The sequence below is a fragment of the Triticum aestivum genome, chromosome 7D (assembly GCF_018294505.1).
Source record: "Triticum aestivum cultivar Chinese Spring chromosome 7D, IWGSC CS RefSeq v2.1, whole genome shotgun sequence".
NCBI classification, from domain to species: Eukaryota; Viridiplantae; Streptophyta; class Magnoliopsida; order Poales; family Poaceae; genus Triticum; species Triticum aestivum.
Genome location: NC_057814.1, coordinates 263,307,149 through 263,323,792, shown reverse-complemented (window position 1 = coordinate 263,323,792; position 16,644 = coordinate 263,307,149).

The following is a 16,644-nucleotide window of genomic DNA, read 5'->3' as shown; positions in this document are numbered from 1 at the left end:
ACGTTAGCTTAGCACCCGATCGTTTAGTATGTTGCTATTGCTTTCTTCATGACTTATACATGTTCCTATGACTATGAGATTATGCAACTCCCGCTTACCGGAGGAACACTTTGTGTGCTACCAAACGTCACAACGTAAATGGGTGATTATAAAGGTGCTCTACAGGTGTCTCCAAAGGTACTTGTTGGGTTGGCGTATTTCGAGATTAGGATTTGTCACTCCAATTGTCGGAGAGGTATCTCTGGGCCCACTCGGTAATGCACATCACTATAAGCCTTGCAAGCATTGTGACTAATGAGTTAGTTGCGGGATGATGTGTTACAGAATGAGTAAAGAGACTTGCCGGTAACGAGATTGAACTAGGTATCGAGATACCGACGATCAAATCTCGGGCAACATACCGGTGACAAAGGGAACAACGTATGTTGTTATGCGGTCTGACCGATAAAGATCTTCGTAGAATATGTGGGAGCCAATATGGGCATCCAGGTCCCGCTATTGGTTATTGGCCGGAGACATGTCTCGGTCATGTCTACATAGTTCTCGAACCCGTAGGGTCCGCACGCTTAACGTTACGATGACAACTTTATTGAGTTTTGATGTACCGAAGGAGTTGAGAGTCCCGGATGAGATCGGAGATATGACGAGGAGTCTCGAAATGGTCGAGACGTAAAGATCGATATATTGGACGACTATATTCGGACTTCGGAAAGGTTCCGAGTGATTCGGGTATTTTTCGGAGTACCGGAGAGTTACGGGAATACGTATTGGGCCTTATTGGGCCATACGGGAAAGAAGAAAAAGGGCCACAAGGGTGACCGCACCCCTCCCCTTGGTCTAGTCCGAATTGGACTAGGGAAGGGGGGCGCCCCTTCCTTCCTTCTCTTTTTCCCTTCCTCTTTTCCTATTCCATATGGGAGGTGGAATCCTACTAGGACTAGGGAGTCCTAGTAGGACTCCACACTTGGTGCGCCCCCTCCTAGGGCCGGCCTCCTCCTCCCTTGCTCCTTTATATATGGGGGCAGGGGGGCATCCCAGAGACACAACAATTGATCCTTGAGATCTCTTAGCCGTGTGCGGTGCCCCCCTCCACAATATTACACCTCGATAATACCGTTGCGGAGCTTAGGCGAAGCCCTGCGTCGGTGGAACATCATCATCGTCACCACGCCGTCGTGCTGACGAAACTCTCCCTCAACACTCGGCTGGATCGGAGTTCGAGGGACGTCATCGAGCTGAACGTGTGTAGAACTCGGAGGTGCCGTACGTTCGGTACTTAATCGGTTGGATCGTGAAGACGTACGACTACATCAACCGCGTTGTGATAACGCTTCCGCTGTCGGTCTACGAGGGTACGTGGACAACACTCTCCCCTCTCGTTGCTATGCATCACCATGATCTTGCGTGTGCGTAGGAATTTTTTTGAAATTACTACGTTCCCCAACAGTGGCATCCGAGCCTGGTTTTATGCGTTGATGCTTTGCACGAGTAGAACACAAGTGAGTTGTGGGCGATATAAGTCATACTGCTTACCAGCATGTCATACTTTGGTTCAGCGGTATTGTGAGATGAAGCGGCCCGGACCGACATTACGCCTACGCTTACCCGAGACTGGTTTCACCGTTGCGAGCACTCGTTGCTTAAAGGTGACTGGCGGGTGTCTGTCTCTCTCACTTTAGTTGAACCGAGTGTGGCTACGCCCGGTCCTTGCGAAGGTTAAAACAGCACCAACTTGACAAACTATCGTTGTGGTTTTGATGCATAGGTAAGAACGGTTCTTGCTAAGCCCGTAGCAGCCACGTAAATTTTGCAACAACAAAGTAGAAGACGTCTAACTTGTTTTTGCAGGGCATGTTGTGATGTGATATGGTCAAGACGTGATGAGATATAATTTGTTGTATGAGATGATCATGTTTTGTTGAAGTTATCGGCAACTGGCAGAAGCCTTATGGTTATCTCTTTATTGCATAAAATGCAAGTGCCAAATAATTGCTTTACTTTATCGCTATGCGATAGCAATAGTTGCAAAAGCAATAATTGGTGAGACGACCAAGTGACGACACATTGATATAGATCAAGATGATGGAGATCATGGTGTCATGCCGGTGACGATGGAAATCATGACGATGCTTCGGAGATGGAGATCAAAGGCACAAGATGATGATGGCCATATCATGTCACATATTTTGATTGCATGTGATGTTTATCTTTTATACATCTTATCTTGCTTTGATTGACGGTAGCATTATAAGATGATCCCTCACTAAATTATCAAAGTATAAGTGTTCTCCCTGAGTATGCACCATTGCGAAAGTTCTTCGTGCTGAGACACCACGTGATGATCGGGTGTGATAGGCTCTATGTTCAAATACAACGGGTGCAAAACAGTTGCACACGCGGAATACTCAGGTTAAACTTGACGAGCCTAGCATATAACAGATATGGCCTCGGAACACGGAGACCGAAAGGTCGAGCGTGAATCATATAGTAGATATGATCAACATAGTGATGTTCACCATTGAAACTACCCCATCTCACGTGATGATCGGACATGGTTTAGTTGATATGGATCACGTGATCACTTAGAAGATTAGAGGGATTTCTATCTAAGTGGGAGTTCTTAAGTAATATGATTAATTGAACTTAAATTTATCATGAACTTAGTCCTGATAGTATTTTGCAAATTATGTTGTAGATCAATAGCTCGCGTTGTTGCTTCCCTGTTTTATTTTTGATATGTTCCTAGAGAAAATTATGTTGAAAGATGTTAGTAGCAAAGATGCGGATTGGATCCGTGATCTGAGGATTATCCTCATTGCGGCACAGAAAAATTATGTCCTTGATGCACCGCTAGGTGACAGACCTATTGCAGGAGCAGATGCAGACGTTATGAACGTTTGGCTAGCTCAATATGATGACTACTTGATAGTTTAGTGCACCATGCTTAACGGCTTAGAATCGGGACTTCAAAGACGTTTTGAACGTCATGGACCATATGAGATGTTCCAGGAGTTGAAGTTAATATTTCAAGCAAATACCCGAGTTGAGAGATATGAAGTCTCCAACAAGTTCTATAGGTAAAAGATGGAGGAGAATCGCTCAACTAGTGAGCATGTGCTCAGATTGTCTGGGTACTACAATCGCTTGAATCAAGTGGGAGTTAATCTTCCAGATAAAATAGTGATTGACAGAATTCTCTAGTCACCATCACCAAGTTAGTAGAACTTCGTGATGAACTATAGTATGCAAGGGATGATGAAAGTAATTCCCGAGCTCTTCATGATGCTGAAATCGACGAAGGTAGAAATCAAGAAAAACATCAAGTGTTGATGGTTGACGAGACCACTACTTTCAAGAAAAGGGCAAAGGGAAGAAGGGGAACTTCAAGAAGAACGGCAAGCAAGTTGCTGCTCAAGTGAAGAAGCCTAAGTCTGGTCCTAAGCCTGAGACTAAGTGCTTCTACTGCAAAGGGACTGGTCACTGGAAGCGGAACTACCCCAACTATTTGGTGGATAAGAAGGATGGCAAAGTGAACAAAGGTATATTTGATATACAGATTATTGATGTGTACTTTACTAGTGTTTATAGCAACCCCTCGGTAATTGATACTGGTTCAGTTGCTAAGAATAGTAACTCGAAACGGGAGTTGCAGAATAAACAGAGACTAGTAAAAGTGAACAAAGGTATATTTGATATACAGATTATTGATGTGTACTTTACTAGTGTTTATAGCAACCCCTCGGTAATTGATACTGATTCAGTTGCTAAAGAGTAGTAACTTGAAAACGGGAGTTGCAGAATAAACAGAGACTAGTAAAAGGCGAGGTGACGATGTGTGTTGGAAGTAGTTCCAAGATTGATATGATCATCATCGCACACTCCCTGTACTTTCGGGATTAGTGTTGAAACTAAATAAGTGTTTTTTGGTGTTTGTGTTGAGCATGAATATGATTTAATCATGTTTATTGCAATACGGTTATTCATTTAAGTTAGAGAACAATTGTTGTTCTGTTTACATGAATAAAACCTTCTATGGTCATACACACCAACGAAAATGGTTTGTTGGATCTCGATCGTAGTGATACACATATTCATAATATTGAAGCCAAAAGATGCAACGTTAATAATGATAGTGCAACTTATTTGTGGCACTACCGTTTAGGTCATATTGGTGTAAAGCAAATGAAGAAACTCCATACTGATGGGATTTTGGAATCACTTGATTATGAATCACTTGATGCTTGCGAACCGTGCCTCATGGGCAAGATGACTAAAACGCCGTTCTCCGGAACTATGGAGAGAGCAACAGATTTGTTGGAAATCATACATACAGATGTATGTGGTCCGATGAATATTGAGGCTCGTAGCAGGTATCATTATTTTCTGACCTTCACAGATGATTTGAGCGGATATAGGTATATCTACTTAATGAAACATAAGTCTGAAACATTTGAAAAGTTCAAAGAATTTCAGAGTGAAGTGGAAAATCATCGTGACAAGAAAATAAAGCTTCTATGATCTGATCGTAGAGAAGAGTATTTGAGTTACGAGTTTGGCCTAAAGTTAAAACAATATGAAATAGTTTCACTACTCACGCCACCTGGAACACCACGGTGTAATGGTGTGTCCGAACGTCATAATCGTACTTTATTAGATATGGTGCGATATATGATGTATCTTACCGATCTACCGCTATCGTTTTGGGGTTATGCATTAGAGACAGCTGCATTCACGTTAAATAGGGCACCATCAAAATCCGTTGAGACGACGCCTTATGAACTGTGGTTTGGCAAGAAACCAAAGTTGTCGTTTCTTAAAGTTTGGGGTTGCGATGCTTATGTGAAAAGTTTCATCCTGATAAGCTCAAACCCAACTCGGAGAAATGTGTCTTCATAGGATACCCAAAGGAGACAGTTGGGTACACCTTCTATCACAGATCCGAAGGCAAGACATTCGTTGCTTAGTATGGATCCTTTCTAGAGAAGGAGTTTCTCTCGAAAGAAGTGAGTGGGAGGAAAGTAGAACTTGATGAGGTAACTGTACCTGCTCCCTTATTGGAAAGTAGTTCATCACAGAAATCTGTTCCTGTGACTCCTACACCAATTAGTGAGGAAGTTAATGATGATGATCATGTAACTTCAGATCAAGTTACAACCAAACCTCGTAGATCAACCAGAGTAAGATCCGCACCAGAGTGGTACGGTAATCCTGTTCTGGAAGTTATGTTACTAGACCATGACGAACCTACGAACTATGAAGAAGCGATGGTGAGCCCAAATTCCGCAAAATGGCTTTAGGCCATGAAATTTGAGATGGGATCCATGTATGAGAACAAAGTATGGACTTTGGTTGACTTGCCCAAATGATCGGCAAGCCATTGAAAATAAATGGATCTTCAAGAAGAAGACTGGCGCTGATGGTAATGTTACTGTCTATAAAGCTCGACTTGTTGCGAAAGGTTTTCGACAAGTTCAAGGGATTGACTACGATGAGACCTTCTCACCGTAGCGATGCTTAAGTCTGTCCGAATCATGTTAGCAATTGACGCATTTTATGATTATGAAATTTGGCAAATGGATGTCAAAACTGCATTCCTGAATGGATTTCTGGAAGAAGAGTTGTATATGATGCAACCAGAAGGTTTTGTCGATCCAAAGGGAGCTAACAAAGTGTGCAAGCTCCAGCGATCCATTTATGGACTGGTGCAAGCCTCTCGGAGTTGGAATAAATGCTTTGATAGTGTGATCAAAGCATTTGGTTTTATACAGACTTTTGGAGAAGCCTGTATTTACAAGAAAGTGAGTGGGAGCTCTGTAGCATTTCTGATATTATATGTGGATGACATATTACTGATTGGAAATGATATAGAATTTCTGGATAGCATAAAGGGATACTTGAATAAGAGTTTTTCAATGAAAGACCTCGGTGAAGCTGCGTATATATTGGGCATCAAGATCTATAGAGATAGATCAAGACGCTTAATTGGACTTTCACAAAACACATACCTTGACAAAGTTTTGAAGAAGTTCAAAATGGATCAAGCAAAGAAAGGATTCTTGCCTGTGTTGCAAGGTGTGAAATTGAGTAAGACTCAAAGCCCGACCACGGCAGAAGATAGAAAAAGAATGAAAGTCATTCCCTATGCCTCGGCCATAGGTTCTATAAAGTATGCCATGCTATGTACCAGATCAATTGTATACCCTACACTGATTTTGGCAAGGGAGTACAATAGTGATCTAGGAGTAGATCACTGGACAGCGGTCAAAATTATCCTTGCTGGAATAAGGATATATTTCTCGATTATGGAAGTGACAAAAGGCTCGTCGTAATGGGTTACGTCGATGAAAGTTTTGACACTAATTTAGATGACTCTAAGTCTCGGTCTAGATACATATTGAAAGTGGGAGCAATTAGCTAGAGTAGCTCCATGTAGAGCATTATAGACATAGAAATTTGCGAAATACGTACGGATCTGAATGTGACAGACCCGTTGACTAAACTAATCTCACAAGCAAAACATGATCACACCTTAGTACTCTTTGGGTGTTAATCACATAGCGATGTGAACTAGATTACTGACTCTAGTAAACCCTTTGGGTGTTGGTCACATGACGATGTGAACTATGGGTGTTAATCACATGGTGATGTGAACTATTGATGTTAAATCACATGGCGATGTGAACTAGATTATTGACTCTAGTGCAAGTGGGAGACTGGAGGAAATATGCCCTAGAGGCAATAATAAAGTTATTATTTATTTCCTTATATCATGATAAATGTTTATTATTCATGCTAGAATTGTATTAACCGGAAACTTGATACATGTGTGAATACATAGACAAAGAGAGTGTCACTAGTATGCCTCTACTTGACTAGCTCGTTAATCAAAGATGGTTATGTTTTCTAGCCATAGACATAAGTTGTCATTTGATTAACGAGATCACCTCATTAGGAGAATGACGTGATTGACTTGACCCATTCCGTTAGCTTAGCACTCGATCGTTTAGTATGTTGCTATTGCTTTCTTCATGACTTATACATGTTCCTATGACTATGAGATTATGCAACTCCCGTTTACCGGAGGAACACTTTGTGTGCTACCAAACGTCACAACGTAAATGGGTGATTATAAAGGTGCTCTACAGGTGTCTCGAAAGGTACTTGTTGGGTTGATGTATTTCGAGATTAGGATTTGTCACTCCAATTGTCGGAGAGGTATCTCTGGGCCCACTCGGTAATGCACATCACTATAAGCCTTGCAAGCATTGTGACTAATGAGTTAGTTGCGGGATGATGTGTTACAGAACGAGTAAAGAGACTTGCCGGTAACGAGATTGAACTAGGTATCGAGACACCGACGATCAAATCTCGGGCAAGTAACATACCGGTGACAAAGGGAACAACGTATGTTGTTATGCGGTCTGACCGATAAAGATCTTCATAGAATATGTGGGAGCCAATATGGGCATCCAGGTCCCGCTATTGTTTATTGGCCGGAGACGTGTCTCGGTCATGTCTACATAGTTCTCGAACCCGTAGGGTCCGCACGCTTAACGTTACGATGACAGTTTTATTGAGTTTTGATGTACCGAAGGAGTTCAGAGTCCCGGATGAGATCGGGGATATGACGAGGAGTCTCAAAATGGTCGAGACATAAAGATCGATATATTGGACGACTATATTCGGACTTCGGAAAGGTTCCGAGTGATTCGGGTATTTTTCGGAGTACCGGAGAGTTACGGGAATACGTATTGGGCCTTATTGGGCCATACGGGAAAGAAGAAAAAGGGCCACAAGGGTGGCCGCACCCCTCCCCTTGGTCTAGTCCGAATTGGACTAGGGAAGGGGGGCGCCCCCTTCCTTCCTTCTCTTTTTCCCTTCCTCTTTTCCTATTCCATATGGGAGGTGGAATCCTACTAGGACTAGGGAGTCCTAGTAGGACTCCACACTTGGTGCGCCCCCTCCTAGGGCCGGCCTCCTCCTCCCTTGCTCCTTTATATACGGGGGCAGGGGGCACCCCAGAGACACAACAATTGATCCTTGAGATCTCTTAGCCGTGTGCGGTGCCCCCCTCCACGATATTACACCTCGATAATACCGTTGCGGAGCTTAGGCGAAGCCCTGCGTCGGTGGAACATCATCATCGTCACCACGCCGTCGTGCTGACGAAAATCTCCCTCAACACTCGGCTGGATCGGAGTTCGAGGGACGTCATCGACCTGAACGTGTGTAGAACTCGGAGGTGCCGTACGTTCGGTACTTAATTGGTTGGATCGTGAAGACATACGACTACATCAACCGCGTTGTGATAACGCTTCCGCTGTCGGTCTACGAGGGTACGTGGACAACACTCTCCCCTCTCGTTGCTATGCATCACCATGATCTTGCGTGTGCGTAGGAATTTTTTTGAAATTACTACGTTCCCCAACAGGTGGGGCAGCGATGCATGCGCTGAGGCGCAGCCAGCCGTGGGAGGCGGAAGGAGGCGGCCCCGCCGGCGCAGGTTTGGTTTTGGCGGCTGGAGGAAGACAGGACTGAAGAAACACGACAGACTATAAAAGCAGCAGGAGTACTTAACAACCTTAACTGAAACCAGCAGGGGCACTTAACAACCATAGCTGAAAGCAGTATGAGTACTTATACAGGTTCAACCGTACAAAGCACGCCTCAAACAGTGCTACTTTACCTACAGTTAACCAAAGGGTGAGGCCGCCAAGCCCCAGGACAAGGCCCAGGCGCCACCCCGCGCATCCACAACCTTCTGAAAGCGGCTTCATCTCGCAGTGTGGTCAATAAACAAGATATTCGCTTTAGAGCCATGGAAAAGCAGGAACATATCTTTTGTCCCATTCTCCAAGATGGACGGGCCTTCATTATTTGAGACCACCCATTAATAAGTATCTTTTCACCTCCAAGGGGAATGGAGTAGGTCGACATAAACATCATGTTGTGACCAAGCGCAAGTCTGATCCGACCATGGTCAGGCATCTGTATAGGAACAATAGACCCGGGCAGTTCCTATTTCAAGAAGATCGCAACTGTAAAACTGTGCATAAGCAAGAGTTTATGAACAACATATATAATAGAAAATAGCTCGTACCATAAGTTTCTCAACACAGTTGGACCTGTTCAACGAGTGCAGCAGTGGCACACATATCCCACATGGCCTTCCACCATTGAAACGCCCCACAATGACCTCAAGACGATCAATAAAGTGTAGGAACTTGTGGATGTCGTCCAAGTCAACTTCAGTGCCATGAGTAACAGCCGAGTTCTTATAGAATAACAAACGAGTAGCCTGCTTAACTCTGAAAAAACCTACACGTGCCAGCAATTATAAGAAAATATTAGTTAGAAGTAGTATCTTCGTGAGAGATTCGTTGCTACTTCTAAAGTTAAATTGTGATTAGTTAGACAGAATAGGTGGATTAAGAAGTAATCGAGGCAAGAAGCAAGAACCAGATACAAAACTAACATGGATGAACAATTGGAACGACGTCGGGGTGGAAGATCACAGTGAAGATGAGACCAGGTTCTGCTATTTCCATCAACATTCGTGCGTCAACTTTCAGTCCGTAACACTTGAGAAAGTTTATCCATGTTCGTCCATAAAAAAAGCAGCGATCTTCTTGGTTCATGAATCCAACTCGAAACTTATATCCATGGATTGTCTTCACTGTGACCATTAAATTGGTGTATTCAGTTATGGCAAGGCCGAGCATCTTGAGTACATGTGTTCTGGCAGAGCAAGAAATGCACTACAGGAAAATGAATATGAGAACACAATGTATTGCCTATATCCAAATCTAGAAATAATTTCCTCCTTCATGTCAGAGTTGACAATGGTACTAGTACCTTTTATCCAAATATAGCAATCCAAATTTCCAAATTAGTCGACAGTTCAAAAAAGCCCACCCTCCCGGATAGAAAACATGATTCTTTATCTGCAAAAGAAAAGAAAAGAAAAGAGGATTCTTGGAACATACTGTGCGCGTTTTAAAATCCTGTGTTAGGATGAGAAGGAACAAGTGTGGCGTCTCGCCGAGGACGCAGAAACCTGTAGGGTCCTCGCAGTTTGGGCACTGCAAATGAAACACACTAGATTCAGTAGGAAGGAAAATGCATGAACGGCGGCGGCTGCCATCCTAGGAGTACCCGTGACCAAGGGACTTGGATTTATCGGGGATGGATGAAGAATTCATACCAGGTTGTCCATGAGAAAACCCTATGCAATCGCTGAGCGAGGGTTTTCTCTGAACAAGCAGACGAGGGAGAAGGGGATTCAGGCCAAGTGATTTATTGCCACTTCGTCCGTCCAGCTTACTGCTAAAGCTGGAAAGGTGGTTTTTTTTGTGATTTGACGGCTCATTGGGCATTACTACGGCCCTACGACCGGGGTGTGTCTATCGTGCAGTTGTGCACTCTAATTTGGTGCATATGGCACGTGGACCCCGTTGCCGGATGCCCCACATATCAGCGAAAGGAAGTAGAAAGACAGGAGTAACTAGTTACACATAAATATGTTTTTGACTGAGAGATACTCCCTCTGTAAAGAAATATAAAGATCTTTTATATCACAACTTTATACATAAGAAAAATCAAGGGGAATATATATAACATATATATTTATAAAAAACAGAGTTTTTTTAACACGGTATAGACGAGTTGGTGATGATGGTGTGCCTGCCATCCTGCAATATAGGCCATCCTATTTATATCTGACGGATAGGAAGGAAACTATGGCAATTTTGCAAAAAGGTACCCGCACACATCTCCACATTTGTAAATAAGGCCTTCCCTCGTTCATCCTTTTCTCACACAAGATAAAATACTCATACAAATGCATCTTGATGTTATGTGCAACGCACGGGCATTATGGGGGTTCAGCTGAGAAATACTCAGACAGGCTCACGGTTCTGGACTTTGGGCCACTGGCAGGTGGGCCTGCATGTTTGGGGGACCATGTGTTCTACCTCAGCGCTTTTCATATTGCAAGCGATCGGTACAGCGCTGGTTTTAGATGCTGTGGCAAGGCGAATACACAAAATTGAATAAAGCACGGCAGCTGTTGGAATGAAATCAAACGACAGTTCCTAACAAGCAATCAGAGTTGCAATTCTATCAACGATAATGTCGTACTACTTATACACACAGGACACTTGTTTCACCATGCGAGAGTATTACATCAAAATCTCTCGGAGGATAGATCAGTTCGGTAGTTGCGTGCTGCTACCGAAGAATTTCAAAGTTGATTTGGACCAGCTCTCCTTGCCGAGAAAGTTCGATTTTGACATCATCCGCTACCGCAAGATATGATTTAGATTTGAACCTTGACCATCCTTTAGCATCAATCATCATGCGACCATCCTTTGTACTCACGGTATATTGAGCAGGTTCATTCACACCAAGGCTGCGCATGGTAAGAGAAACTTGGCCACGGCCGCCCGGATTATTAAACGACTCCCTCGTTGCTCTAGGAATTCTCTATTTGCAAACAAGAAGACATACACAAACAGTTAGATCAACACATTGAATCATGTGAAACAGCATGGAAAGAAAAAAGAACAAAGCACTTGGGCGGCCAATGCTTACCAACAAGGTGGACATGTCGGTTTTTGTAAGGACATTGGTATATGATGTGCGAACTGCAGCCCAGTCTGTTGCCGGTGCAACTGCTGGTTCCATTGCCGCTGACGGAGATGGTGCTCCTTGTAGAGCTGGTGCCGGTGTCGATGCCCGATCCTCCGGTAGATCAGCCTGATCCGCTGAAGCGGTCGGTGCCCAATCCTCAGCTGGATCAGACTAAGCTATTGCCGCTGTCAGTGCAAGAGCAACTGCCGGTGCTCGATCCGTTGCTGAAGGTGGTACCGATGTGCGAGACAGCGGCGATCGTGTCTGATCTGCTATGATCAGCTTTCTAACTTGACTAGGCTCCGTGACCGTGATCCAATCTTTTTCTTCATTTCTTTTAAACGCAAGAAGGACTAATTTGTTAAACCAAACTGTAGTTCATCATAGGGATTCAGCTTGTACTTTGTCGGTGTAACAAAAGTAGGGGCTCTCCTTTTGACCCCTTTACTTGTGCACGGGCAGTCAGAGCTGCGCCCACGGCCACACTAAGCAGGGCAGAAGAGGGAAGCCAGAGCACAAGGCAACCAAAGCAACGCCAAGACCAAGAGACACAAAGAGCAAGAGGGCGAGGTGGACTCCCCCGACAAGACCCTTGCTAAGGTGGCCTCCGCGGCCCCGGCAAGAGCCTTGCCGGGGCAACTTGCCCACACCAGCAGAGCGAGCCACCCTTGAGCCCGAGGGTTCCAACACCGCCAACAACCACATTGGAACCAAGGCTCAGGAGGCACCTCTGTGGTGGCATGCATATCTTTGTCAAGATCATAAACACACAAGATCAGATGAGGACCAGAAGACGACGATCCTCGGCGGGATCCTAGCCGAGGAAATCCACGAGACCCCCAACAAGATCCTTGCCGGGGACGACCACGACGCCGCGGCAAGACCCTTGCCGGGGCCCCGGCAAGGCCCTTGCCGAAGTCATCTGCGAGGCCACAACCAGACCCGCGTCTGCCAAGACTCCACAAACGTGGCCCCGGCAAGGCCCTTGCCGAAGTCATCTGCGAGGCCACAACCAGACCCGCATCTGCCAAGACTCCACCAACGTTCCCATAATAGCTGCCAGCCCAACCAGCCGGGCAAGCACCTGCGTGGCGACATGCGGCTTCCAGGCCAGATCAGCAAGCACCTACGTGGTGGCATGCAAATCTTCGTGAACACCCTACCACCACGCCATCTCAGCAGCCTGCCAGCCTACTGTTGGGGAACGTAGTAATTTCAAAAAATTTCCTAAGGACACGCAAGATCATGGTGATGCACAGCAACAAGAGGGGAGAGTGTTGTCCACGTACCCTCGTAGACCGAAAGCGGAAGCGTTTAACACAACACGGTTGATGTAGTCGTACGTCTTCACGATCCGACCGATCAAGTACCGAACGCACGGCACCTCCGAGTTCAGCACACGTTCAGCTCGATGACGTCCCTCGAACTCCGATCCAGCCGAGTGTTGAGGGAGAGTTTCGTCAGCACGACGGCGTGGTGACAATGTTGATGTTCTACCGACGCAGGGCTTCGCCTAAGCACCGCTACGATATTATCGAGGTGTAATATGGTGGAGGGGGGCACCGCACACGGCTAAGAGATCAATGATCAATTGTGTGTCTATGGGGTGCCCCCTGCCCCCGTATATAAAGGAGCAAGGGGGGAGGCGGCCGGCCTAGGAGGAGGGCGCGCCAAGGGGGGAGTCCTACTCCCACCGGGAGTAGGACTCCTCCTTTCCTTGTTGGAGTAGGAAAACGGAAGGGCGAAGGAGAAAGAAGGAAGGGGGCGCCCCCCTCCCTAGTCCAATTCGGACTAGTCCATGGGGAGGGGTGCGGCCACCCTTTGGGGCCTTTCTCTCCTTTCCCGTATGGCCCATTAAGGCCCAATACGAATTCCCGTAACTCTCCGGTACTTCGAAAAATACCCGAATCACTCGGAACCTTTCCGATGTCCGAATATAGTCATCCAATATATCGATCTTTATGTCTCGACCATTTCGAGACTCCTCGTCAAGTCCTTGATCTCATCCGGGACTCCGAACTCCTTCGGTACATCAAAACACATAAACTCATAATATAACCGTCATCTAACTTTAAGCGTGCAGACTCTATGGATTCGAGAACTATGTAGACATGACCGTGACACGTCTCCGGTCAATAACCAATAGCGGAACCTGGATGCTCATATTGGCTCCCACATATTCTACGAAGATCTTTATCGGTCAGACCGCATAACAACATACGTTGTTCCCTTTGTCATCGGTATGTTACTTGCCCGAGATTCGATCGTCGGTATCTCAATACCTAGTTCAATCTCGTTTCCGGCAAGTCTCTTTACTCGTTCCGTAATACATCATCTCGTAACAAACTCATTTGTTGCAATGCTTGCAAGGCTTAAGTGATGTGCATTACCGAGAGGGCCCAGAGATACCTCTCCGACACTCGGAGTGACAAATCCTAATCTCGAAATACGCCAACCCAACAAGTACCTTTGGAGACACCTGTAGAGCACCTTTATAATCACCCAGTTATGTTGTGACGTTTGGTAGCACACAAAGTGTTCCTCCGGTAAACGGGAGTTGCATAATCTCATAGTCATAGGAACATGTATAAGTCATGAAGAAAGCAATAACAACATACTAAAACGATCGAGTGCTAAGCTAACGGAATGGGTCAAGTCAATCACATCATTGTCCTAATGATGTGATCCCGTTAATCAAATGACAACTCATGTCTATGCCTAGGAAACATAACCATCTTTGATCAACGAGCTAGTCAAGTAGAGGCATACTAGTGACACTCTCTTTGTCTATGTATTCACACATGTATCAAGTTTCCAGTTAATACAATTCTAGCATGAATAATAAACATTTATCATGATATAAGGAAATAAATAATAACTTTATTATTGCCTCTAGGGCATATTTCCTTCAGTCTCCCACTTGCACTAGAGTCAATAATCTAGTTCACATCGCCATGTGATTTAACATCAATAGTTCACATCACCATGTGATTAACACCCATAGTTCACATCGTCATGTGACCAACACCCAAAGGGTTTACTAGAGTCAGTAATCTAGTTCACATCGCTTATGTGATTAACACCCAAAGAGTACTAAGGTGTGATCTTGTTTTGCTTGTGAGATAATTTTAGTCAACGGGTCAGTCACATTCAGATCCGTAAGTATTTTGCAAATTTCTATGTCTACAATGCTCTGCCCGGAGCTACTCTAGCTAATTGCTCCCTCTTTCAATATGTATCTAGACCGAGACTTAGAGTCATCTAGATTAGTGTCAAAACTTGCATCGACGTAACCCTTTACGACGAACCTTTTGTCACTTCCATAATCGAGAAACATATCCTTATTCCAGTAAGAATAATTTTGACCGCTGTCCAGTGATCTACTCCTAGATCACTATTGTACTCCCTTGTCAAAATCAGTGTAGGGTATACAATAGATCTGGTACACAGCATGGCATACTTTATAGAACTTATGGCCGAGGCATAGGGAATGACTTTTATTCTTTTTCTATCTTCTGCCGTGGTCGGGCTTTGAGTCTTACTCAATTTCACACCTTGTAACACAGGCAAGAAACTCTTTCTTTGACTGTTCCATTTTGAACTACTTCAAAATCTTGTTAAGGTATGTACTCATTGAAAAAACTTATCAAGCGTCTTGATCTATCTCTATAGATCTTGATGCTCAATATGTAAGCAGCTTCACCGAGGTCTTTCTTTGAAAAACTCCTTTCAAACACTCCTTTATGCTTTGCAGAATAATTCTACATTATTTCCGATCAACAATATATCATTCACATATACTTATCAGAAATGCTGTAGTGCTCCCACTCACTTTCTTGTAAATACAGGCTTCACCGCAAGTCTGTATAAAACTATATGCTTTGATCAACTTATCAAAGCGTATATTCCAACTCCGAGATGCTTGCAGCATTCCATAGGTGGATCGCTGGAGTTTGCATATTTTGTTAGCACCTTTAGGATTGAAAATACCTTCTGGTTGCATCATATACAACTCTTCTTTAATGAATCCATTAAGGAATGCATTTTTGTTTATCCATTTGCCAGATTTCATAAAATGCGGCAATTGCTAACATGATTCGGACAGACTTAAGCATCGCTGCGAGTGAGAAAATCTCATCGTATTCAACACTTTGAACTTTGTCAAAAATCTTTTTCCAACAAGTCTAGCTTTGTAGACAGTAACACTACTATCAGCGTCGGTCTTCCTCTTGAAGATCCATTTATTTATTTTTTATGGCTCGCCGATCATTGGGCAAGTCAATCAAAGTCCATACTTTGTTCTCATACATGGATCCCCTCTCAAATTTCATGGCCTCAAGCCATTTTGCGGAATCTGGGCTCACCATCGCTTCTTCATAGTTCGTAGGTTCGTCATGGTCTAGTAACATAACCTCCAGAACAGGATTACCGTACCACTCTGGTGCGGATCTTAATCTGGTTGACCTACGAGGTTCAGTAATAACTTGATCTGAAGTTTCATGATCATTATCATTAACTTCCTCACTAATTGGTGTAGGTGTCGCAGAAACTGGTTTCTGTGATGATTTACTTTCCAATAAGGGAGCAGGTACAGTTACCTCATCAAGTTCTACTTTCCTCCCACTCACTTCTTTCGAGAGAAACTCCTTCTCTAGAAAGGATCCATTCTTAGCAACGAATGTCTTGCCTTCGGATCTGTGATAGAAGGTGTACCCAACAGTCTCCTTTGGGTATCCTATGAAGACACATTTCTCCGATTCAGGTTCGAGCTTATCAGGTTGAAGTTTCTTCACATAAGCATCGCAACCCCAAACTTTAAGAAACGACAACTTTGGTTTCTTGCCAAACCATAGTTCATAAGGCGTCGTCTCAACGGATTTCGATGGTGCCCTATTTAAAGTGAATGCAGCCGTCTCTAAAGCATAACCCCAAAACGATAGCGGTAAATCAGTAAGAGACATCATAGATCGCACCATATCTAGTAAAGTACGATTACGACGTTTGGACACACCA